The following is a 27500-nucleotide window of genomic DNA, read 5'->3' as shown; positions in this document are numbered from 1 at the left end:
GAGAAAAGAGTTGGCCTGAGAATTGAACCCTGTGGTACCCCCCATAGAGACTGCCAGAGGTCCGGATAACAGGCCCTCCGATTTGACACACTGAACTCTATCTGAGAAGTAGTTGGTGAACCAGGCGAGGCAATCATTTGAGAAACCAAGGCTATTGAGTCTGCCGATAAGAATACGGTGATTGACAGAGTCAATACTGTACAGACCTACTATCAATCAGGGTTATGTTCAGGCCTATAGAACATACAGTATTGCTTTATACTTTCTACAGCAGCATTGACATTATGTCCCATCCTTATTCCAGTCAAATAACCGGTGTAACGGCCTGTTAAGCAGAATTACATGGATTGTCAATGACCCCAGTCCTGTGTGTGCTGCACGCCCTGACTGAGCACTAGAGACACTGTATTATAAATGGGTTACTATTCACAAATTAATTCAGTGGAAATAGGTCCCGTCTCCTTCCACCAATAACAAGTTAAGTGGCGTCCATGTTGGATTTGACAACCATGGGAAATGGTACAGACAAAGGTCCGTAATCCCAACTTGCACCCTCTTCCCTATATAGTGCACTACTTTTGACCGAAGCCCTATGTGCCCTGGTCAAAAGTAGTGCACCGAGTAGGGAATCAGGTGCCATTTGGGATGCAGAAGAGTGACTCACGACAGCCTGCCTGTCTGTCTGGCTGCACATTACATTTGAACTTTAACACAATTAGCTGGCTACGGATATTCTGTAGAATCAAATGATGTGGTTGGCTATCAATTTTGTCCTTCCTAAAAATACATTGAAGGGCTTTGCTGTCTGTCACAGATGAATCCCTCTGCCTTATTTCCCAGAGGAAATGTGACAAGACACCCCTGCCCCCTGGCGGTTGGTCTCATATAGATCACAAAGACAGAGGGTATGCCCCAAATGACACCCATTCCCTATATACTGCACTGCTTTTGCCCAGAGATCATACCCACAGGGCTCTGGTCCAAAGTAGTGCACTATATAGGGTAGTGACGTTGCCACGAGCAACATTAAAGGGGTGTGTAACACAGAGTGTGCGAGGGACAGCTATGTCATGTGGAAGGGAGGGTTCAGAGTCCTTAAGCTGTCATTCTTGTTGTGTTTATCAGTAATGTGGATGTGTGATGTTGTGTCTGGACTATGTCACGCCTCTCACCTTATCAGAGGGCATCTTCTAGTACGTAAGATATCTGTGAAAATCAGACAATAAAGACATATCTAATCAAATCTAATCTCAATATCTGCTGCTCGTGGCAAAGTCCTATCCTTCTTGGTATTGTGCTCTGGTCGTTCTTGCGGGAAGCAGGGGGTTGGGGAAATGTAAGGGGAGACTCAGGGGCTGGATAGGTGGGAGGGGGATTGATTGCTGGGTGGGATGGGAAGGGGTGGGATACATGGTTTCTGGGTGGGAGGGGGGATGCAGGCGGTTGGATGGGGACTGAGAGGTGGGATACATGGTTTCTGGGTGGGGAGGGGGATGCAGGCGGTTGGATGGGGACTGAGGGGTGGGATACATGGTTTCTGGGTGGGGAGGGGGATGCAGGCGGTTGGATGGGGACTGAGGGGTGGGATACATGGTTTCTGGGTGGGAGGGGGATGCAGGCGGTTGGATGGGGACTGAGAGGTGGGATACATGGTTTCTGGGTGGGGAGGGGGATGCAGGCGGTTGGATGGGGACTGAGGGGTGGGATACATGGTTTCTGGGTGGTGGGGGTGGATTGAGGTTCGTTTTTGCACCTGTAACCTCCCCCAGTGAAAAAAAAATAATAACTACATAGAAAGTTGTTCCCCCAAAAAAGAGAGTAACCTACTCAACTTCTACTCTGACATGTCAATCAGGTGAAACATATTACTATCATGTTTGTCATGTTTCTTCGTATTGATCTTCATCCAGCTCTTTTTTTCCATTTTGTTTGATACTGATCGTAACCATCAGTGTTACCCATGGTTACAGTAATCATCAGCGTTACCCATGGTTACAGTAATCATCAGTGTTAACCATGGTCACAGTAACCCTCAGTGTTACCCATGGTCACAGTAATCATCAGTGTTACCCATGGTCACAGTAACCCTCAGTGTTACCCATGGTCACAGTAATCATCAGTGTTACCCATGGTCACAGTAATCATCAGTGTTACCCATGGTCACAGTAATCATCAGTGTTACCCATGGTCACAGTAATCATCAGTGTTACCCATGGTCACAGTAACCATCCGTGTTACCCATGGTCACAGTAACCATCAGTGTTACCCATGGTCACAGTAACCCTCAGTGTTACCCATGGTCACAGTAATCATCAGTGTTACCCATGGTTACAGTAATCATCAGTGTTACCCATGGTCACAGTAATCATCAGTGTTACCCATGGTCACAGTAATCATCAGCGTTACCCATGGTTACAGTAACCATCAGCTTTACCCATGGTCACAGTAACCATCAGCTTTACCCATGGTCACAGTAACCATCAGCTTTACCCATGGTCCCAGTAACCATCAGCGTTACCCATGGTCACAGTAACCATCAGTGTTACCCATGGTCACAGTAATCATCAGTGTTACCCATGGTCACAGTAATCATCAGTGTTACCCATGGTCACAGTAACCATCAGTGTTACCCATGGTCACAGTAACCATTAGTGTTTCCCATGGTCAAAGTAACCATCAGCTTTACCCATGGTCAAAGTAACCATCAGCTTTACCCATGGTCCCAGTAACCATCAGTGTTACCCATGGTCACAGTAACCATCAGTGTTACCCATGGTCACAGTAACCCTCAGTGTTACCCATGGTCACAGTAATCATCAGTGTTACCCATGGTCACAGTAACCTCAGTGTTACCCATGGTCACAGTAATCATCAGTGTTACCCATGGTTACAGTAATCATCAGTGTTACCCATGGTCACAGTAACCTCAGTGTTACCCATGGTCACAGTAATCATCAGCGTTACCCATGGTCACAGTAACCATCAGTGTTACCCGTGGTCACAGTAACCATCAGTGTTACCCATGGTCACAGTAACCATCAGTGTTACCCATGGTCACAGTAACCATCAGTGTTACCCATGGTCACAGCAACCATCAGCTATTACTAAGCCATCCAGTGTGTTTTCGGTATTTATCTGGCCTATCAGTGTCCCTGGGGCCTCCCCCAAGGCAGCTTACAGCTGCATCAGAGCACAACCACAGGTCCCACCTGCTGCCTGACTGAATGTGTGCACATGTGTGTGTGCGTGTGTGTGTGTATGTGTGTGTGTGTATGTGTGTGTGTGATGCCTGTGTGTGTCCCACTAGCATCATGCATGTGTTCACACACACAAACAAACACAAACACGGTGAGAGGAGGTGTCTTTTGGGTCCACCAGTCACAACGCGGACAGAGCAATATCTCCATTAGCAACAAAACGGGCTCCTATTTTCAATTGTCACACTGCTGCCTTTCATGGAGTGACTACTGTACCTTTAACCTATCCTGACCCGGGTGACATCATCCTCTCTGCTGCCACTTGGGGGAAAACATTTAGCCTGCGTCCCAAATGGCACCCTTTTCCCCTATGGTTGCTGGTCAAAAGTAGTGCACTATGTAGGGAAAAGGGTAGCATTTGGAAGTCAGAACATTGAAAGATCCATCCACAGATGGACAGGTGGAACCAAGGGAAGTGAGGATCGGGACCAGTAGAGGTTTATTAGGACACTTGTTACTGCAAATCAGACCTGGGTTCAAATACTATTTGAAATCTTTTAAACGTTTGCGTTTTGCCAGTACTCTATTGGTTCCATTGTGCAAGACAAGTTACATCAAAGGCTACTTCCACATGCACATCCTATAGGCTACTTCCACAAACACATCCTATAGGCTACTTCCACACACACATCCTATAGGCTACTTCCACAAACACATCCTATAGGCTATTTCCACATACACATCCTATAGGCTACTTCCACATACACATCCTATAGGCTACTTCCACATACACATCCTATAGGCTACTTCCACATACACATCCTATAGGCTACTTCCACAAACGCATCCTATAGGCTACTTCCACATACACATCCTATAGGCTACTTCCACACACACATCCTATAGGCTACTTCCACACGCACATCCTATAGGCTACTTCCACACACACATCCTATAGGCTACTTCCTATAGGCTACTTCCACATACACATCCTATAGGCTACTTCCACATACACATCCTATAGGCTACTTCCACATACACATCCTATAGGCTACTTCTATACACATCCTATAGGCTACACATACACATCCTATAGGCTACTTCCACATACACATCCTATAGGCTACTTCCACATACACATCCTATAGGCTACTTCCACAAACACATCCTATAGGCTACTTCCACATACACATCCTATAGGCTACTTCCACATACACATCCTATAGGCTACTTCACATACACATCCTATAGGCTACTTCCACATACACATCCTATAGGCTACTTCCACATACACATCATATAGGCTACTTCCACATACACATCCTATAGGCTACTTCCACATACACATCCTATAGGCTACTTCCACATACACATCCAATAGGCTACTTCCACATACACATCCTATAGGCTACTTCCACATACACATCATATAGGCTACTTCCACATACACATCCTATAGGCTACTTCCACATACACATCCTATAGGCTACTTCCACATACACATCCTATAGGCTACTTCCACACACACATCCTATAGGCTACTTCACATACACATCCTATAGGCTACTTCCACATACACATCCTATAGGCTACTTCCACATGCACATCCTATAGGCTACTTCCACATACACATCCTATAGGCTACTTCCACATACACATCCTATAGGCTACTTCCACATACACATCCTATAGGCTACTTCCACATACACATGCTATAGGCTACTTCCACATGCACATCCTATAGGCTACTTCCACATGCACATCCTATAGGCTACTTCCACATGCACATCCTATAGGCTACTTCCACATACACATCCTATAGGCTACTTCCACATACACATCCTATAGGCTACTTCCACATGCACATCATATAGGCTACTTCCACATACACATCATATAGGCTACTTCCACATGCACATCATATAGGCTACTTCCAGATACACATCCTATAGGCTACTTCCACACACACATCCTATAGGCTACTTCCACACACACATCCTGTAGGCTACTTCCACATACACATCCAATAGGCTACTTCCACGTGCACATCCTATAGGCTACTTCCACATACACATCCTATAGGCTACTTCCACAAACACATCCTATAGGCTACTTCCACATACACATCCTATAGGCTACTTCCACATACACATCCTATAGGCTACTTCCACATACACATCCTATAGGCTACTTCCACATGCACATCATATAGGCTACTTCCACGTACACATCCTATAGGCTACTTCCACATACACATCCTATAGGCTACTTCCACATGCACATCATATAGGCTACTTCCACGTACACATCCTATAGGCTACTTCCAAATGCACATCATATAGGCTACTTCCAGATACACATCCTTTAGGCTACACACACACATCCTATAGGCTACTTCCACATACACATCCTATAGGCTACTTCCACATACACATCCTATAGGCTACTTCCACATACACATCCTATAGGCTACTTCCACATACACATCCTATAGGCTACTTCCACATACACATCCTATAGGCTACTTTCACATACACATCCTATAGGCTACTTCCACATACACATCCTATAGGCTACTTCCACAAACACATCCTATAGGCTACTTCCACATACACATCCTATAGGCTACTTCCACATACACATCCTATAGGCTACTTCCACATACACATCATATAGGCTACTTCCACATACACATCCTATAGGCTACTTCCACATACACATCATATAGGCTACTTCCACATACACATCCTATAGGCTACTTCCACATACACATCCTATAGGCTACTTCCACATACACATCCAATAGGCTACTTCCACATACACATCCTATAGGCTACTTCCACATACACATCATATAGGCTACTTCCACATACACATCCTATAGGCTACTTCCACATACACATCCTATAGGCTACTTCCACATACACATCCTATAGGCTACTTCCACACACACATACTATAGGCTACTTCCACATACACATCCTATAGGCTACTTCCACATACACATCCTATAGGCTACTTCCACATGCACATCCTATAGGCTACTTCCACATACACATCCTATAGGCTACTTCCACATACACATCCTATAGGCTACTTCCACATACACATCCTATAGGCTACTTCCACATACACATGCTATAGGCTACTTCCACATGCACATCCTATAGGCTACTTCCACATGCACATCCTATAGGCTACTTCCACATGCACATCCTATAGGCTACTTCCACATACACATCCTATAGGCTACTTCCACATACACATCCTATAGGCTACTTCCACATGCACATCATATAGGCTACACATACACATCATCTACTTCCACATGCACATCATATAGGCTACTTCCAGATACACATCCTATAGGCTACTTCCACACACACATCCTATAGGCACATCCTATAGGCTTTCCACATACACATCCTATAGGCTACTTCCACATGCACATCATATAGGCTACTTCCACGTACACACATCCTATAGGCTACTTCCACATACACATCCTATAGGCTACTTCCACATGCACATCATATAGGCTACTTCCACGTACACATCCTATAGGCTACTTCCAAATGCACATCATATAGGCTACTTCCACATGCACATCCTATAGGCTACTTCCACACACACATCCTGTAGGCTACTTCCACATACACATCCAATAGGCTACTTCCACGTGCACATCCTATAGGCTACTTCCACATACACATCCTATAGGCTACTTCACATCCATCCTATAGGCTACTTCCACATACACATCCTATAGGCTACTTCCACACACACATCCTATAGCCTACTTCCACACGCACATCCTATAGCCTACTTCCACATACACATCCTATAGGCTACTTCCACACGCACATCCTATAGGCTACTTCCACACGCACATCCTATAGGCTACTTCCACACACACATCCTATAGGCTACTCCACATACACATCCTATAGGCTACTTCCACATACACATCCTATAGGCTACTTCCACATACACATCCTATAGGCTACTTCACATACACATCCTATAGGCTACTTCCACATACACATCCTATAGGCTACTTCCACATACACATCCTATAGGCTACTTCCACATACACATCCTATAGGCTACTTCCACATACACATCCTATAGGCTACTTCTACATGCACATCCTATAGGCTACTTCCACATGCACATCCTATAGGCTACTTCCACATACACATCCTATAGGCTACTTCCACACACACATCCTATAGGCTACTTCCACATACACATCCTATAGGCTACTTCCACATACACATCCTACTGTTCAATTTGGTTTAAATAATGCAAAAACAAAGTGTTGGAGAAGAACGTAAAATTGCAATATGTGCAATGTAAAGAAAGCTATCGTTTCAGTTCCTTGCTCAGAACATGAGAACATATGAAAGTTGGTGGTTCCTTTTAAGATGATTCTTCAATATTCCCAGGTAAGATGTTTTCGGTTGTAGTTATTATAGGACTATTTCCCTCTATTTGTATTTCATTAACCTTTGACTATTGGATGTTCTTATAAGCAGTTTAGTATTGCCAGTGTAACAGTATAGCTTCCGTCCCTCTCCTCACTCCTCCCTGGGCTCGAACCAGCAACACAACACAACAGCCACCACATGGAAACAACAACCCCAAGGCTCAGAGCGAGTGAAGTTTGAAACGCTATTAGCGCGCGCTAACTAGCCAGACATTTCACTTCGGTTACACGAGCCTCATCTTGGGAGTTGATAGGTTTGAAGTCATAAACAGCACAATGCTTGACGCACAACGAAGAGCTGCTGGCAAAACGCACAAAAGTGCTGTTTGAATGAATGTTTACGCGCCTGCTTCTGCCTACCACCGCTCAGTCAGATACTTGTATGCTTGTATGCTCAGTCAGATTATATGCAACGCAGGACACGCTAGATAATATCTAGTAATATCATCAACCATGTGTAGTTAACTAGTGATTATGATAGATTGTTTTTTGTAAGATAAGTTTAATGCTAGCTAGCAACTTACCTTGGCTTACTGCATTCGCGTAACAGGCAGTCTCCTTGTGGAGTGCAACGAGAGAGAGGCAGGTCGTTATTGCGTTGGACTAGTAAGGTTGCAAGATTGGATCCCCCGAGCTGACAAGGTGAAAATCTGTCTTTCTACCCCTGACTGAGGCAGTTAACCCACCGTTCCTAGGCAGTCATTGAAAATAATAATGTGTTCTTAACTGACTTGCCTAGTTAAATAAAGATTAAATAAAGGTGTTAAAAAAATAATAATAAATTTTTAAAAAATGGCAAATCGGCGCCCAAAAATATAGATTTCCGATTGTTATGAAAACTTGAAATCGGCCCTAATTAATCGGCCATTCCGATTAATCGGTCGACCTCTAATACACATCCTATAGGCTACTTCCACATGCACATCCCATGGGCTACGTCCTCAAAAACGTCAGGCATACGACTGATGCAGCTAGGTATCATGTATAAGCTAAGGCTTTGTCCCAGAAGGAACCCCATTCCCTATATATGTGGAAGTATTTATTATAGGATGAGGTGGAATGTGGATGTATTTATTATGGGATGAGGTGGAATGTGGATGTATTTATTATAGGATGAGGTGGAATGTGGATGTATTTATTATGGGATGAGGTGGAATGTGGATGTATTTATTATGGGATGAGGTGGAATGTGGATGTATTTATTATAGGATGAGGTGGAATGTGGATTTTACATTTATAACATGAGGTGGTGGAATGTGGATGTATTTACAACAGGGTGAGGTGGTGGAATGTGGATGTATTTACAACAGGGTGAGGTGGTGGAATGTGGATGTATTTATAACAGGGTGAGGTGGTAGAATGTGGATGTATTTACAACAGGGTGAGGTGGTGGAATGTGGATGTATTTACATAAGTATTCAGACCCTTTGCTATGAGACTCGAAATTGAGCTCAGGTGCATCCTGTTTCCATGAATCATCCTTGAGATGTTTCTATAAGCTGTGGTAAATTCGATTGGCTGGACATGATTTGGGAAGGCATGCAAACCTATATACAGTCCCTTGCCAAAGGATTCGCTTGGGGTTTTTCCTATTTTGTTGCATTACAACCTATAATTTAAATAGATTTTTATTTGGATTTCATGTAATTGACAAAGACAAAATAGTCCAAATTGGTGAAGTGAAATGAAAAAAAAAAAAAGCTTGATCAAAAAATAAATAAAAATAAAAACAGAGAAGTAGTGTGTGCATATGTATTCACCCCTTTCCTATGAAGCCCCTTAATAAGATCTGGTGCAAGAAATTACCTTCAGAAGTCACATAATTAGTTAAATAAAGTCCACCTGTGTGCGAAGTGTCACATGATCTGTCACATGATCTCAGTATATATACAGTTGAAGTTGGAAGTTTACATTACACATAGGTTGTAAACTATAGCTTTGGCAAGTCGGTTAGGACATCTACTTTGTGTGTGACACAAGTAATTGTTCCAACAAATGTTTACAGACAGATTTTTTCACTTATAATTCACTGTATCACAATTCCAGTGGGTCAGAAGTTTACATACACAGTTGACTGTGCCTTTAAACAGCTTGGAAAATTCCATAAAAACATGTCAAGGCTTTAGAAGCTTCTGATAGGACAATTGACATCATTTGAGTCAATTGGAGGTGTATCTGTGGATGTATTTCAAAGTCTACCTTCAAACTCAGTGCCTCTTTGCTTGACATTGTGGGAAAATCAAAAGAAATCAGCCAAGACCTCAGAAAACAAATTGTAGACCTCCACAAGTCTGGTTCATACTTGTGAGCAATTTCCAAATGCCTGAAGGTACCACATTTATCTGTGCAAACAATAGTACGCAAGTATAAACACCATGGGACCACGCAGCCGTCATACCGCTCAGGAAGGAGACGCGTTCTGTCTCCTAGAGAGGAACGTACTTTGGTGCGAAAAGTGCAAATCAATCCCAGAACAACAGCAAAGGAACATGTGAAGATGATGGAGGAAAGGGGTGGTAGCATCATGTTGTGGGGGTGCTTTGCTGCAGGAGGGACTGGTGCACTTCACAAAATAGATGGCTTCATGAGGAAGAAAGATTATGTGGATATATTGAAGCAACATTTCAAGACATCAATAAGGAAGTTAAAGCTTGGTCGCAAATGGGTCTTCCAAATGGGCAATGATCCCAAGCATACTTCCAAAGTTGTGGCAAAATGGCTTAAGGACAACAAAGTCAAGGTATTGGAGTGGCCATCACAAAGCCCTGAACTCAATCCTATAGAAAATTTGCGGGCAGAACTGAAAAAGCATGTGCGAGCAATGAGGCCTACAAACCTGACTAAGTTACCCCAGCTCTGTCAGGAGGAATGGGCCAAAATTCATCCAACTTTTTGTGGGAAGCTTGTGGAAGGCTACCCAAAACGTTTGACCCAAGTTAAACAATTTAAAGGCGATGCTACCAAATACTAATTAAGACAGGTAATTTTTACTGGGATTAAATGTCAGGAATTGTGAAAAACTGAGTTTAAATGTATTTAGCAAAGGTGTATGTAAAGTTCAGACTTCAACTGTACACCTGTTCTGAAAGGCCCCAGAGTCTTCAACACCACCAAGCAAGCGGCACCATGAAAACCAAGGAATCTCTCTAAACAGGTCAGGGACAAAGTTGTGGAGAAGTACAGATCAAGGCTGGATTATAAAAAACATATCTGAAACTTTGAACATCCCACTGAGCACCATTAAATCCATTACCGAAAAATTTAAAGAATATGGCACCACAAGAAACCTGCCAAGAGAGGGCCGCCCACCAAAACCCATGGACCAGACAAGGAGGGCATTAATCAGAGAGGCAACAAAGATACCAAAGATAACTCTGAAGGAGCTGCGGAGATTGGAGTATCTGTCCATAGGACCACTTTAAGCCGAACACTCCACAGAGCTGAGCATTACGGAAGGGTGGCCAGAAAAAAGCCATTGCTTGAAGAAGAAAATAAGCAAACATGTTTGGTGTTCGCCAAAAGGCATGTGGGAGACTCCCCACACATATGGAAGAAGGTACTCTGGTCAGATGAGACTAAAATTGAGCTTTTTGGCCATCAAGGAAAATACTATGTCTGGCGCAAACCCAACACCTCACCCCGAGAACACCATCCCCACAGTGAAGCATGGTGGTGGCAGCATCATGCTGTGGGGATGTTTTTCATCGGCAGGGACTGGGAAACTTGTCAGAATTGAAGGAATGATGAATGGTGCTAAATACAGGGAAATTTTTGTGGGAAACCTGTTTCAGTTTTCCAGAGATTTGAGACTGGGACGAAGGTTCACCTTCCAGCAGGACAATGACCCTAAGCGTACTGCTAATGCAACACTTGAGTGGTTTAAGGGGAAACATTTAAATGCCTTGGAATGGCCTAGTCAAAGCCCAGACCTCAATCCAATTGAGAATCTGTGGTATGACTCAAAGACTGCTGTACACCAGCAGAACCCATCCAACTTGAAGGAGCTGGAGCAGTTTTGCCTTGAAGAATGGGCAAAAATCCCAGTTGCAAGATGTGCCAAGCTTATAGAGACATACATAGGGGAATGAATAGTTATGCATGCTCAAGTTTGATGTTTTTCTGTCTTATTTATTGTTTGTTTCACAAAAAAAAATTGCATCTTCAAAGTGGTATATGCATGTTGTGTAAATCAAAAGATACAAACCATCCCCCAAAAATCTATTTTAATTCCAGGTTGTAAGGCAACAAAATAGGAAAAATGTCAAGGGGGGTGAATACTTTCGCAAATCACTGAAAGGTCCAGTAGACAGTGAATGTCAGAGCCAAAACCAAGTCATGAGGTCGAAGGAATTCTCCATAGAGCTCAGAGAGACAGGATTGTGTTGAGGCACAGATCTGGGGAATGGTACCAAAACATTTCTTGCAGCATTGAAGGTCCCCAAGAACCACCATCATTTTTAGTTTGGAACCACCACGACTCTTGATAGAGCTGGTTGCCCGGCTAAACTCAGGAATCGGCGTAGAAGGTCCACTCAGTAAAAGGCACATGACAGCCGGCTTGGAGTTTGCCAAAAGACACCTAAAGGACTCTCAGACCTTGAGAAACAAGACTCTCTGGTCTGATGAAAACACAATTTAACTATTTGGCCTGAATGCCAAGCGTCATGTTTGAAGGAAACCTTTCAGCATCCCCACGATGAAGGATGGTGGTGGCAGCGTCATGCTGTGGGGATGTTTTTCAGCGGCAGGGACTAGGAGACTAGTCAGGGTTGAGGGAAAGAGGAACGGAGCAAAGTACAGAGAAATCCTTGATGAACACCTGCTCCAGACCTCAGATCGGGGCGAAGGTTCACCTTCCAATAGGGCAAGACCCTAAGCACACAGCCAAGACAATGCAGGAATGGCTTCGGGACAAGTCTCTGAATGTCCTTGAGTAGAACCCGATCGATTAAACATCTATGGAGACCTGAAAATGTCTGTGCAGCAACGCTCCTCATCCAACCTGACAGTGCATGAGAGAATCTGCAGAAAAGAATGAGAGAAACTCCCCAAATACAGGTGTGCCAAGCTTGTAGCGTCATACCCAAGAAGAATCAAGGCTGTAATCACTGCCAAAGCTGCTTCAACAAAGTACTGAGAAAAGGGTCTGAATACTTATGCAAATGTGATATTTCATTTTTTTTATTACATTTGCCAAAAATTCTACATAAACTGTTTTGCTTTGTCATTTGGGGTATTGTGATGTCATTACGGGGTATTGTGATGTCATTATGGGGTATTGTGATGTCATTTGGGGGTATTGTGATGTCATTATGGGGTATTGTGATGTCATTTGGGGGTATTGTGATGTCATTATGGGGTATTGTGATGTCATTTGGGGGTATTGTGATGTAATTATGGGGTATTGTGATGTCATTTGGGGGTATGTGATGTCATTATGGGGTATTGTGATGTCATTTGGGGGTATTGTGATGTCATTATGGGGTATTGTGATGTCATTTGGGGGTAATTGTGATGTCATTATGGGGTATTGTGATGTCATTTGGGGGTATTGTGATGTCATTATGGGGTATTGTGATGTCATTTGGGGGTATTGTGATGTCATTTGGGGGTATTGTGATGTAATTATGGGGTATTGTGATGTCATTTGGGGGTATTGTGATGTCATTATGGGGTATTGTGATGTCATTTGGGGTATTGTGATGTAATTATGGGGTATTGTGATGTCATTTGGGGGTATTGTGATGTCATTATGGGGTATTGTGATGTCATTTGGGGTATTGTGATGTCATTATGGGGTATTGTGATGTCATTTGGGGGTATTGTGATGTCATTATGGGGTATTGTGATGTCATTATGGGGTATTGTGATGTCATTTGGGGTATTGTGATGTCATTATGGGGTATTGTGATGTCATTTGGGGGTATTGTGATGTCATTTGGGGGGTATTGTGATGTCATTTGGGGGTATTGTGATGTCATTATGGGGTATTGTGATGTCATTTGGGGGTATTGTGATGTCATTTGGGGGTATTGTGATGTTATTTGGGGGTATTGTGATGTCATTATGGGGTATTGTGATGTCATTTGGGGGTATTGTGATGTCATTATGGGGTATTGTGATGTCATTTGGGGGTATTGTGTGTCGATTGATGAGGGGGAAAACGCTTTAATACATTTTAGAACAAGGCTGTAACGTAATAAAATGTGGAAAAGTCAAGGGTCTGAATATTTTCCGAATGCCATAATGTACTGTATATTGGCAAGGATGTGCATTTGGGGGAAATGTAGAGGGAAAAAACATGTTTTTAAAGATGAGACATGTCAGGCAAGTTGAGAGCTTCCACATGACTCGAGAGAGTTAGCTGAGGCTCAAAATCACTTAGCCGCCAGCATTTCCATTTTACACATACTTGATTTGGCAAAACGACATAGCACATTAAATAACTAGGATGTTTTTTTTTTGGACAGACTCTGCGTCCCAAATGGCACCTATTCCACATGTAGTGCACTACTTTTGATCAGGGCCAATGTTTCTCTGGTTGAAAGTAGTGCACTATATAGGGAATAGGTTGCCATTTGGGACTCAGGTTCAGTCTATCACCACTGTAGTTACATTAATGTTCCCAGAATAGAAGGACACATTCTAATGCCTCCACGTCATCATCACTCTCGGCAACACAAAACATTCCATTTTCAACGGCTCTGGTCCTTCACTTCCTGACATGAACCTAGGTTGAAGATAATGATATTTCTTCAACCTACACATAAGCACTATGTAGCTAGAAATCAGAGTTCACAGCTTAGCCTCAACAGATATATTTGTTGGCTTTTATAAGAAACAGCAACAGAACACCAAAACATTTACTCTGTCTGTCTGGTTAAAGCTTACAAGGTAATTAGTGGAATGACTCATGACATTTATGAAATGACATTACGTGAATGGTGTAAAAAAACATTTGATTACCCCTAACGGTTGCAATCTGCAAGGTAATCACCAGAAATGGTTCCAAGCTTGGCTTCGATCCAATAAAAACTAGCAGCTAGAGGGCCACATTAAAACACCAGCCCTCCCTACCTGTTAGTGTGACAGTCCTCCCTACCTGTTAGTGTGACAGTCCTCCCTACCTGTTGGTGTGACAGTCCTCCATACCTGTTATTGGGACAGTCACTACCTGTTATTGTGACAGTCCTCCATACCTGTTATTGGGACAGTCACTACCTGTTAGTGTGACAGTACTCCATACCTGTTATTGGGACAGTCCCTACCTGTTAGTGTGTCAGTCCTCCCTACCTGTTAGTGTGACAGTCCCTACCTGTTAGTGTGACAGTCCTCCCTACCTGTTAGTGTGACAGTCCTCCCTACCTGTTAGTGTGACAGTCCTCCCTACCTGTTAATGTGACAGTCACTACCTGTTAGTGTGACAGTCCTCTCTACCTGTTAGTGTGACAGTCCTCCCTACCTGTTAGTGACAGTCCTCCCTGCCTGTTAGTGTGACAGTCCTCCTACCTGTTAGTGTGACAGTCCTCCCTACCTGTTAGTGTGACAGTCCTCCCTACCTGTTAGTGTGACAGTCCTCCCTACCTGTTAGTGTGACAGTCCTCCCTACCTGTTAGCGTGACAGTCCATACCTGTTAGTATGACAGTCCTCCCTACCTGTTAGTGTGACAGTCCTCCATACCTGTTATTGGGACAGTCCTCCTACCTGTTAGTGTGACAGTTCTCCCTGCCTGTTAGTGTGACAGTCCTCCCTACCTGTTAGTGTGACAGTCCTCCCTACCTGTTAGTGTGACAGTCCTCCTACCTGTTAGTGTGACAGTCCTCCCTACCTGTTAATGTGACATTCACTACCTGTTAGTGTGACAGTCCTCTCTACCTGTTAGTGTGACAGTCCTCTCTACCTGTTAGTGTGACAGTCCTCCCTACCTGTTAGTGTGACAGTCCTCCCTACCTGTTAATGTGACATTCACTACCTGTTAGTGTGACAGTCCTCTCTACCTGTTAGTGTGACAGTCCTCTCTACCTGTTAGTGTGACAGTCCTCCCTACCTGTTAGTGACAGTCCTCCCTGCCTGTTAGTGTGACAGTCCTCCCTACCTGTTAGTGTGACAGTCCTCCCTACCTGTTAGTGTGACAGTCCTCCCTACCTGTTAGTGTGACAGTCCTCCCTACCTGTTAGTGTGACAGTCACTACCTGTTAGTGTGACAGTCCCTACCTGTTAGTGTGACAGTCCTCCTACCTGTTAGTGTGACAGTCCTCCCTACATGTTAGTGTGACAGTTCTACCTACCTGTAGTGTGACAGTCCATACCTGTTAGTGTGACAGTCCTCCCTACATGTTAGTGTGACAGTTCTACCTACCTGTAGTGTGACAGTCCATACCTGTTAGTGTGACAGTCCTCCCTACATGTTAGTGTGACAGTTCTACCTACCTGTAGTGTGACAGTCCATACCTGTTAGTGTGACAGTCCTCCCTACCTGTTAGTTTGACAGTCCTCCCTACATGTTAGTGTGACAGTTCTACCTACCTGTAGTGTGACAGTCCATACCTGTTAGTGTGACAGTCCTCCCTACATGTTAGTGTGACAGTTCTACCTACCTGTAGTGTGACAGTCCATACCTGTTAGTGTGACAGTCCTCCCTACCTGTTAGTGTGACAGTCCTCCCTACATGTTAGTGTGACAGTTCTACCTACCTGTAGTGTGACAGTCCATACCAATTAGTGTGACAGTCCTCCCTACCTGTTGGTGTGACAGTCCTCCCTACCTGTTAATGTGACAGTCCTCCCTACCAGTTAGTGTGACAGTCCTCCCTACCTGTTAATGTGACAGTCCTCCCTACCTGTTAATGTGACAGTCCTCCCTACCTGTTAGTGTGACAGTCCTCCCTACCTGTTAGTGTGACAGTCATACTAGGACCTACATACTAGGCAATGCCAGAAGAAGGCCCTAAAAATTGGTCAAAAATTCCAGCCACCCAACTCAAAGACTGTTCTTTTTGCTACCGCACGGCAAGCGGTACCGGAGCACCAAGTCTAAGTGCAAGAAGCTCCTTAACAGCTTCTACCCCCAAGCCATAAGACTGCTGAACAATTAATCAAAAGGCTACCCGGGCTATTTACATTGATTTATTTGAAGAAAAAAACTTCTTCTGTAAAAATGTTTTATTTATTTTTATTTAACTAGGCAAGTCAGTTAAGAACAAATTCTTATTTTCAATGATGGCCTACCAAAGGCAAAAGGTCCCCTGTGGGAACGGGGATGAAGCAACGCAGGAGTTCCTATTCATCTGTTGTAGCAAGAAAGAGACATCAGGTCACAGGGAAGATAACCTGTACTGTTCTCTCCCTGGTTCTCTACGCAGCCTGAAAGATAACCTGTACTGTTCTCTCCCCTGGTCCTCTACGCAGCCTGAAAGATAACCTGTACTGTTCTCTCCCCTGGTCCTCTACGCAGCCTGAAAGATAACCTGTACTGTTGTCTCCCTGGTCTTCTACGCAGCCTGAAAGATAACCTGTACTGTTCTCTCCCCTGGTCCTCTACGCAGCCTGAAAGATAACCTGTACTGTTGTCTCCCCTGGTTCTCTACACAGCCTGAAAGATAACCTGTACTATTGTCTTCCCCTGGTCCTCTACGCAGCCTGAAAGATAACCTGTACTGTTCTCTCCCCTGGTCCTCTATGCAGCCTGAAAGATAACCTGTACTGTTCTCTCTTCTGGTCCTCTACGCAGCCTGAAAGATAACCTGTACTGTTGTCTTCCCCTGGTCCTCTACGCAGCCTGAAAGATAACCTGTACTGTTCTCTCTTCTGGTCCTCTACGCAGCCTGAAAGATAACCTGTACTGTTCTCTCCCCTGGTCCTCTACGCAGCCTGAAAGATAACCTGTACTGTTCTCTTCTGAAAGAGTCACCGTCCTCTACGCAGCCTGAAAGATAACCTGTACTGTTCTCTCCCCTGGTCCTCTACGCAGCCTGAAAGATAACCTGTACTGTTCTCTCCCCTGGTCCTCTATGTAGCCTGAAAGATAACCTGTACTGTTCTCTCTTCTGGTCCTCTACGCAGCCTGAAAGATAACCTGTACTGTTGTCTTCCCCTGGTCCTCTACGCAGCCTGAAAGATAACCTGTACGGTTCTCTCTTCTGGTCCTCTACACAGCCTGAAAGAACACGTTCCATGGGACTTAGCTAACTTTAAAAGTCAAGGCATGGGGTGTAGAAAATATTGTCTAACGAAATATGTAAAATATGTTTCCTATTTCCGCCCATGATTGAGACTGTGTCCTCACATGGCATTCCCTATATAGTGCAATACTTTTGCCCAGGGCCCTGCACTATCTAGGTGTTAGGGTGCCATTTGAGACAGAGCCCAAGTTTATTTTTTAGAGGATATTCAGACCCACTGTCTCGCTGAACAGTACTTCCTTTGCAGTGTGAGAGATAGAACATGTTGGGCTTGGAGGTTGACATTCCGATGGAAAGGAATGCAACAAGCAGCCCAGTCCTGACAGATGAGTCTAGGTGAGGCTGAGGGCCAGGAGACAGCTGGGCCTAGGTGGGGCTAAGGGCTAGGAGACAGCTGGGTCTAGGTGAGGCTGAGGGCTAGGAGACAGCTGGGTCTAGGTGAGGCTAAGGGCTAGGAGACAGCTGGGTCTAGGTGGGGCTAATGGCTAGGAGACAGATGGGTCTAGGTGAGGCTGAGGGCCAGGAGACAGCTGGGTCTAGGTGGGGCTGAGGACCAGGAGACAGCTGGGTCTAGGTGAGGCTGAGGGCCAGGAGACAGCTGGGTCTTTATGATGCTGAGGGCCAGGAGACAGCTGGGTCTTTGTGAGACTGAGGGCCAGGAGACAGCTGGGTCCAGGTGAGGCTGAGGGCCAGGAGACAGCTGGGTCCAGGTGAGGCTGAGGACCAGGAGACAGCTGGGTCTAGGTGAGACTGAGGGCCAGGAGACAGTTGGGTCTAGGTGAGGCTGAGGGCTAGGAGACAGCTGGGTCTAGGTGAGGCCCGAGGGCCAGGGAGAGGAAGACAGCTGGGTCTAGGTGAGGCTGAGGACCAGGGAGGGGAAGACAGCTGGGTCTAGGTGAGGCTGAGGGCCAGGAGACAGCTGGGTCTAGGTGAGGCTGAGGGCCAGGAGAGAGCTGGGTCTAGGTGAGGCTGAGGCTAGGAGACAGCTGGGACTAGGTGAGGCTAGCCATCCATAATAATCCCTCCCAGACAAGAGGAATCTCTATCCATCTATAATAACCTGTCACTACACTCTCAGGCATCTCTATCCATCTATAATAACCTGTCACTCCCAGACACCAGGCATCTCTATCCATCTATAATAACCTGTCACTACACTCCCAGACACCAGGCATCTCTATCCATCTATAATAACCTGTCACTACACTCCCAGACACCAGGCATCTCTATCCATCTATAATAACCTGTCACTCCCAGACACCAGGCATCTCTATCCATCTATAATAACCTGTCACTCCCAGACACCAGGCATCTCTATCCATCTATAATAACCTGTCACTACACTCCCAGACACCAGGCATCTCTATCCATCTATAATCACCTGTCACTACACTCCCAGACACCAGGCATCTCTATCCATCTATAATAACCTGTCACTCCCAGACACCAGGCATCTCTATCCATCTATAATAACCTGTCACACCCAGACACCAGGCATCTCTATCCATCTATAATAACCTGTCACTCCCAGACACCAGGCATCTCTATCCATCTATAATAACCTGTCACTACACTCCCAGACACCAGGCATCTCTATCCATCTATAATCACCTGTCACTACACTCCCAGACACCAGGCATCTCTATCCATCTATAATAACCTGTCACTCCCAGACACCAGGCATCTCTATCCATCTATAATAACCTGTCACTACACTCCCAGACACCAGGCATCTCTATCCATCTATAATAACCTGTCACTACACTCCCCAGACACCAGGCATCTCTATCCATCTATAATAACCTGTCACTCCCAGACACCAGGCATCTCTATCCATCTATAATAACCTGTCACTATACTCCCAGACACCAGGCATCTCTATCCATCTATAATAACCTGTCACTACACTCCCAGACACCAGGCATCTCTATCCATCTATAATAACCTGTCACTCCCAGACACCAGGCATCTCTATCCATCTATAATAACCTGTCACTCCCAGACACCAGGCATCTCTATCCATCTATAATAACCTGTCACTACACTCCCAGACACCAGACATCTCTATCCATCTATAATAACCTGTCACTACACTCCCAGACACCAGGCATCTCTATCCATCTATAATCACCTGTCACTACACTCCCAGACACCAGGCATCTCTATCCATCTATAATAACCTGTCACTATACCCCAGACACCAGGCATCTCTATCCATCTATAATAACCTGTCACTCCCAGACACCAGGCATCTCTATCCATCTATAATAACCTGTCACTATACTCCCAGACACCAGGCATCTCTATCCATCTATAATAACCTGTCACTATACTCCCAGACACCAGGCATCTCTATCCATCTATAATAACCTGTCACTACACTCCCTAGACACCAGGCATCTCTATCCATCTATAATAACCTGTCACTATACTCCCAGACACCACTATACTCCCAGCATCTCTATCCATCTATAATAACCTGTCACTACACTCCCAGACACCAGGCATCTCTATCCATCTATAATAACCTGTCACTATACTCCCAGACACCAGGCATCTCTATCCATCTATAATAACCTGTCACTACACTCCCAGACACCAGGCATCTCTATCCATCTATAATAACCTGTCACTATACTCCCAGACACCAGGCATCTCTATCCATCTATAATAACCTGTCACTACCTCCCAGACACCAGGCATCTCTATCCATCTATAATAACCTGTCACTATACTCCCAGACACCAGGCATCTCTATCCATCTATAATAACCTGTCACTACACTCCCAGACACCAGGCATCTCTATCCATCTATAATAACCTGTCACTATACTCCCAGACACCAGGCATCTCTATCCATCTATAATAACCTGTCACTATACCCCAGACACCAGGCATCTCTATCCATCTATAATAACCTGTCACTATACTCCCAGACACCAGGCATCTCTATCCATCTATAATAACCTGTCACTATACTCCCAGACACCAGGCATCTCTATCCATCTATAATAACCTGTCACTATACTCCCAGACACCAGGCATCTCTATCCATCTATAATAACCTGTCACTATACTCCCAGACACCAGGCATCTCTATCCATCTATAATAACCTGTCATGCGCTATACTCCCAGACACCAGGCATCTCTATCCATCTATAATAACCTGTCACTATACTCCAGACACCAGGCATCAGGGGATGTATCTATAATAACCTGTCACATAACCAGACACCAGGCATCTCTATCATCTATATAACCTGTCACTATACTCCCAGACAAACCAGGCATCTCTATCCATCTATAATAACCTGGGAATCACTATACTCCCAGACACCAGGCATCTATAATAACCTGTACAAACACCCAGACACCAGGGATCTCTATCCATCTATAAAACCTGTCACTATGCTCCATCTCTATCCATCTGTACAAACACAGGGAATCAGGCATCTCTATCCATCTATAATAACCTGTCACAAACACAGAATCCAGGCATGCTCTATCCATCTATAATAACTTGTACTCCCTAGACACCAGGAATCAGGGATGCTCTAGTACAAACACAGGGAATCACGGGCATGCTCACTTCACATCCCCTGTACAAACACAGGGAATCAGGGGATGCTATGAGCTTCTCTCTGTACAAACACAGGGAATCAAATGCATCAGCTTCTCCCTGTACAAACACAGGGAATCAGGGATGCTCAGCTTCTCTGTACAAACACAGGGAATCAGGGGATGCTCAGCTTCTCCCTGTACAAACACAGGGAATCAGGGGATGCTCAGCTTCTCTCTGTACAAACACAGGGAATCAGGGGATGCTCAGCTTCTCTGTACAAACACAGGGAATCAGGGGATGCTCAGCTTCTCTCTGTACAAACACAGGGAATCAGGGGATGCTCAGCTTCTCTGTACAAACACAGGGAATCAGGGGATGCTCAGCTTCTCCCTGTACAAACACAGGGAATCAGGGGATGCTCAGCTTCTCTCTGTACAAACACAGGGAATCAGGGGATGCTCAGCTTCTCCTGTACAAACACAGGAATCAGGGATGCTCAGCTTCTCTCTGTACAAACACAGGGAATCAGGGGATGCTCAGCTTCTCTCTGTACAAACACAGGGAATCAGGGCTCAGCTTCTCCTGTATGGAATCAGGGGATTCAGCTTCTCCCTGTACAAACACAGGGAATCAGGGGATGCTCAGCTTCTCCCTGTACAAACACAGGGAATCAGGGGATGCTCAGCTTCTCCCTGTACAAACACAGGGAATCAGGGGATGCTCAGCTTCTCCTGTACAAACACAGGGAATCCTCAGCTTCTCCCCTGTACAAACACAGGGAATCAGGGGATGCTCAGCTTCTCCCAAACACAGGGAATGTGCTCAGCAAAACACAGGGAATCAGGGATGCAAACACAGGGAATCAGGGGATGCTCAGCTTCTCCTGTACAAACACAGGAATCAGGGGATGCTCAGCTTCTCTGTACAAACACAGGGAATCAGGGGATGCTCAGCTTCTCTCTGTACAAACACAGGGAATCAGGGGATGCTCAGCTTTGTACAAACACAGGAATCAGATCCTCAGCTCTCTGTACAAACACAGGAATGGGGAAGCTTCTCTGTACAAACACAGGGAATCAGGGGATGCTCATCTTTACTTCAGATCCTCTTCTGCAGTAAAAGGCTGGGAATGAATGACTATGGAGAGGAACTGTTGATTTTCATGGTACTACCTACCCTACAACAAGAACATCTGTTTGTATGCCAAATAGCATCCTGTTCCCTTCATAGTGCACTACTTTGGACCGGAGCCCTGAGGGTGCCAGGAAAGGCAGAGATCACAGAAATAGCTACTTGACTGTGCTACACCGATGAGGAGGAGAGGAGGATGAGGAGGAGAGGGAGGGGATGAGGAGAGATAGACAGTTTCCTTAAGGAGCTTACTGGGGATGCTCAGAGAGAAAGAGAGAGCGAGAGAGAGAGAAAGAGAGAGCGAGAGACAGAGAGCGAGAGAGAGAGGGGATGCTTTCTCTGAGAGACAGAAAGCATGTCAGATCCTATCTCTGCAGGAGAGAAAAAGAGAGAGAGAAAGAGAGAGGAGACAAAGAACATCTGTTTGATCCCAGATAGAAAGTTCAGAGACAGAGAGAGATAGAGAGAGGAGAGAGAGAGAGAGAGAGAGAGAGAGAGAAGGAGAGAGAGAGAGAGAGGAGAGAGAGAGAGAGAGAGAGAGAGAGAGAGAGAAGGAGAGAGAGAAGGAGAGAGAGAGGAGAGAGAGAGAGAGAGAGAGAGAGAGAGAGAGAGAGAGACAGAGAGAGAGAGAGCCAGAGACAGAGAGAGAGAGGGACATGGAGAAAGATATATAGAGAGACAGAGAGAGAGACAGAGAGAGAGAGAGGAGAGAGAGAGAAGGAGAGAGAGAGAGAGACAGAGAGAGAGAGAGAGAGAAGGAGAGAGAGAGATAGAGAGAGAGAGAGAGAAAGGAGAGAGAGAGAGAGATGAGAGAGAGAGAGAGAGAGAGAGAGAGACAGAGAGAGAGAGAGAGAGACAGAGAGAGAGAGAGACATGGAGAAAGATATAGAGAGAGACCGAGAGAGAGAAAGAGAGAGGGAGAGAGACAGGGAGACGAAGGATAGGGCGGGTATATCAACATTGACTGTGCTACACCGATGAGGAGGAGAGGAGGATGAGGAGGAGAGGGGGTTGAGGAGAGATAGACAGTTTCCTTAAGGAGCTTACTGACAGAGAGAAAGAGAGAGCGAGAGAGAGAAAGAGAGAGCGAGAGACAGAGAGCGAGAGAGAGAGAGAGCGAGAGACAGAAAGCGAGAGACAGAGAGAAATGAGAGAGATATGTTATATAGAAAAGAGAGCGAGAGAGATAAAGCGAGAGACAGAGAGAAAGAGAGAGAGAAAGAGAGAGAGAGAAAGGAGAGAGAGAGGAGAGAGAGAGAGAGAGAGAGAGAGAGAGAGAGAGAAGGAGAGAGAGAGAGGAGAGAGAGAGAGGAGAGAGAGAGAGAGAGAGAGAGAGAGACAGAGAGACAGAGACAGAGAGAGAGGGACATGGAGAAAGATATATAGAGAGACAGAGAGAGAGACAGAGAGAGAGAGAGAGGGGAGAGAGAGAAGGAGAGAGAGAGAGAGAGACAGAGAGAGAGAGAGGGAGAGAGAGAAGGAGAGAGAGAGAGAGACAGAGAGAGAGAGAGACAGAGAGAGAGAGAGAGACAGAGAGGGACATGGAGAAAGATACATAGAGAGACAGAGAGAGAGAAAGAGAGAGAGAGAGAGAGACAGAGAGAGAGAGAGGGAGAGAGAGAGAGAGACAGAGAGAGAGAGAGGGAGAGAGACAGGGAGACGAAGGATAGGGCGGGTATATCAACATTGACTACTGCTGCGACCAGCAAACGTCAAAAATAGGAAATTAATCCTTTAAAATCACTAACTTTTTTCATATTTATGCACTGTGAAACACAGTGTATAATCCCTGTGCACCAGTGAGAGCTGTCAGTCTGCTGAAAACAGCCCCATCGTTCCAAGTCATGTCTGACTTAGAGTCCATCATAAGATCAACGGAGGAGCAGTAAACAGATGCAGTCACGTACTGTGAAGCAACGACCGACACTACTGTCCTGATTTCAAGTAGTGCTTTGTGGTCGAGTCCAGTGTTACTGCACACAAACACATCCTTGAAGTGGCTTGAACAAAGACCTTCAGCTCATTAGTAGCTTGATGATCACTCAGCCTCTCAAGCCACACAGAGATGAGAACTCAGCCCTCTCGGGGATAATCAGCATGACCATCTGGGGACATCAGATATACGAGGGCCCCCTCCACATTTCTGAAGATGTTTACACCATCGACATAGCATCAAATTTGTAGCTCTGTCACTCAATCAATTGAGAGAGGAAAGTAGGAATCGGTTGTTAATGGTCAACAAAATGTCAGCAAACAGGCTTCAGCAAACACACACTGATCTGACGTTCAGCAGTAGCAGTTCTTCATTTTAAATGTCTGTTGACATGTTTCATGTCTGCACATGTTATTCAGATTCCCATTTCACACGTATCCCTCTCAGCTGTGCCTCAAGGGATACGAGTCTTGGCTAATCAGTCCATACATTTATAACTAGCCCCAGGCTCTAGAGACAACGAAACATGTAAACAGCACATCAGGTCAGTTAGAGGACAGTCTCAGTGTAGTGTGAAGGGTGTTGTACATCAGGTCAGTTAGAGGACAGTCTCAGTGTAGTGTGAAGTCTCTAGTACATCAGGTCAGTTAGAGGACAGTCTCAGTGTAGTGTGAAGTCTCTAGTACATCAGGTCAGTTAGAGGACAGTCTCAGTGTAGTGTGAAGGGTGTTGTACATCAGGTCAGTTAGAGGACAGTCTCAGTGTAGTGTGAAGTCTCTAGTACATCAGGTCAGTTAGAGGACAGTCTCAGTGTAGTGTGAAGTCTCTAGTACATCAGGTCAGTTAGAGGACAGTCTCAGTGTAGTGTGAAGTCTCTAGTACATCAGGTCAGTTAGAGGGCAGTCTCAGTGTAGTGTGAAGTCTCTAGTACATCAGGTCAGTTAGAGGACAGTCTCAGTAGAGTGTGAAGTCTCTAGTACATCAGGTCAGTTAGAGGACAGTCTCAGTAGAGTGTGAAGTCTCTAGTACATCAGGTCAGTTAGAGGACAGTCTCAGTGTAGTGTGAAGGGTCTATGTAATGACAATATTGGATGGAATGAGAGTTAATACGTGTGTGCGTGTGTTTCTCTGTGTTTCATTACAAGATGTCGTCACAGATGAGAAGTACACATCTCTTCTGATTATGTACAAATAATAGTTTTATTCCGTCAATTTCCCAGGCGGAAAAAAGATTACAACGTTTGCTGAGCTGATCTGAGCTAGTCCCTCCCAGGTTGGGGATAGACAGAGAGAGAGAGAGAGAGAGAGAGAGAAAAGAAAGAAAGAAAGAAAGAAAGAAAGAAAGAAAGAAAGAAAGAAAGAGAGAGAGAGAGAGGGGAAAGAGAGAGCTGGTCCCTTACCAGGTCGGGGATAGAGGGAGAAAGAGGGTTGAGGGGGGACAGAGAGAGGGGGAGAGAGAGGGGGATAAAGGGAGAGTGAGAGGGGGAGAGAGGGGGAGAGGGAGAGAGGGGGAGAGGGAGGGGGAGAGAGAGGGGGAGAGGGAGAGTGAGAGGGAGAGAGAGGGGGATAAAGGGAGAGTGAGAGGGGAGAGAGGGGGGAGTTCAAAGTCACCAAGTTCAAAGCTTTATAACATTCAAATGATCTGCCTGTACTGCCGCCTGAGAGACAGGGAGAGAGAGAAGAAGAAGGGAGGGGAGGGAAAGTGATTCCATTCATATCCTCAAAGACACGACGGGGGGGGCACCACATCAATAGAATTTCCTGTATGCAGGAGTTACTTCAGAACACAGAGCTCTACAGGCGGTACAATATCAACATAAGAGCATCAAGTACCAGGATGAGGTAAACAACAACATGACATGAACATGTTACTGTTCTGTTTGATGCTTCCGCCCTTCTCTCTTAGGTAATGTCACCCAACACAAACTCTATATCCTTTAAGCCTCTTTGACCCGGTCCCTCTTTCTAACACGACCCTGGAAATGATTTGTTATCCTTCCTGAAACTAACTTTCGGGTAAATCCCTGAAACAACAAGAAGAAGATTGCTATAACACAAAATCCCCGCCTCGATTCACATTACGAAAACACATTCCAAAGAATTATATCGGTAACACTTAACTTAAACCCTACAGGTATAATATTTGATATCAAGGTATAAACTTGCTTTTACTAAGTTATGAGCATATGTGAGCTTTAATAATGTCTTATAATAAGGCTTATAAGATGGTATGTCTCTCAAGAGTCAAGTCGTTACTGTATTTCTGTCACTGATACAACTCTGAAGTCATCCCCACCACAGTATAGGACAACATTATAAGCACATCCTAACTCTATACAACACAGTACGGATACACATCATATTTTAGAAGCATGAGCCATTACAATGTCTTACAATAAGGCTTTTAATGTGTTTATATCTCTCATGCCTATTTTCTCACATGCATCACTAACTCAGTAAATCAGCTTCAGTGTTGGGTGTGAATCAGCTTCAGTGTTGGATGTGAATCAGCTTCAGTGTCGGGTGTGAATCAGCTTCAGTTTTGGGTGTGAATCAGTTTCAGTGTTGGGTGTGAATCCGTTTCAGTGTTGGGTGTGAATCAGTTTCAGTGTTGGGTGTGAATCAGCTTCAGTGTCACTCTGACAATAACAAACATACGGTGGCTGTAAACAAAGTGCCGTGTCACTCTGACAATAACAAACAATACAATAATCAGACTTTCAAAGTCCTTATTTATTAAATCCTTCCCTAAAGTGTATACAATCAAATTCAGAACGCTTCCCTTGATTTATCCTAATGGAAGAAAAAAAAACATATTTAAAAAAATTAAAAGTTAATTAAATGCCCAAAACCCACATTGTATACCCTGTCCACCCTCTGAATACGTTATGTTGTGTTATATTCGCACAATATAGTTTAAACAAATGGATTATTTTAATATTTTATTTATTTATTGATACTTTATTACATGCGACTGTTTAAATCTCAATTGGGATACTTTTTTCT

At 44.8% G+C, this 27500-nt stretch overlaps 1 pseudogene; it reads right to left on the bottom strand.

The window, feature by feature from the left end:
• The window catches only part of LOC121844978, a 120239-nt pseudogene that overhangs the window by 91616 nt on the left and 1123 nt on the right, over positions 1-27500 (bottom strand).

Source organism: Oncorhynchus tshawytscha, unplaced genomic scaffold, assembly GCF_018296145.1.
Source record: "Oncorhynchus tshawytscha isolate Ot180627B unplaced genomic scaffold, Otsh_v2.0 Un_contig_6972_pilon_pilon, whole genome shotgun sequence".
Lineage (NCBI taxonomy): Eukaryota > Metazoa > Chordata > Actinopteri > Salmoniformes > Salmonidae > Oncorhynchus > Oncorhynchus tshawytscha.
The sequence above is the reverse complement of the archived record's forward strand: the minus strand, read 5'-3'. Positions and strand labels throughout refer to the sequence as shown.